Here is an 800-nt window from a genome sequence, read left to right on the forward strand (position 1 = left end):
GGGAATCAAGTTAGGGTGAAGAAGTCCTTGAGCTTGTTTAATAGGTCGAATGCCTTTCTTTTCTACTAGATGATGCACAGCAACTCTAGGGTCCAATCTTGGCATTTCTTTATAAGTCCATGCAAAGACGTCTTGATACCTTGTCAGAAGGTCAAGATAACATTTTTCTTTTTTAAAAGTTAAACTAGCACTTATGAAGATTGGACCAGGATCTTCTGTAGTGCCTATATTAACTTGTTTTAATTCATTAATCATAGGCCGATATCCTTCCTCTAATGATGGAGGAGCTTCTTGGATATCTTTTTCTTTAGATTTTTCACCACTTTCTACTATAGACACGTGATTACATGTGAAGATCTCTGTTTTTTCTTGCTTTTCGTCTTTTGGAGATGAGGCTTGTTTAGTTACAACCACAGTGTGCCTTCTAGTCTTTAATGTTTCATCATTTATTATAATCAATTCGCTTTTTCTTTTCATTCGTGAAGGGATCATGTTATGAAAATCCTTTAATTCATGTGTCATAGGGCTCTTTTTATTCTTTTTTTGTGAAGGTTTTCTTTTTAGCCTTAAACTGACGAAACTTCTTGAAGTCCGTTTTGTATAATCTTTCTTAATATGATTAAACATTGAACCTTGATCTAAAGGCATGCTTAATCAATCAAAAACTAAAGTTCGAGTCGTGGCTATGCCTCAGCGATTGAAAACTGAAAGTTTAGATGACTCCACTAGGGTTTCTTCCTTATCGTCGACTTCTTCAGCCGTTATATATCTTGAAGCTTCTTTATGAATCTTCAACTTTA

This window comes from Theobroma umbraticum, unplaced genomic scaffold (genome assembly GCF_002168275.2).
Source record: "Theobroma umbraticum cultivar Fairchild unplaced genomic scaffold, ASM216827v3 scaffold_12.1, whole genome shotgun sequence".
Classification (NCBI taxonomy): Eukaryota; Viridiplantae; Streptophyta; class Magnoliopsida; order Malvales; family Malvaceae; genus Theobroma; species Theobroma umbraticum.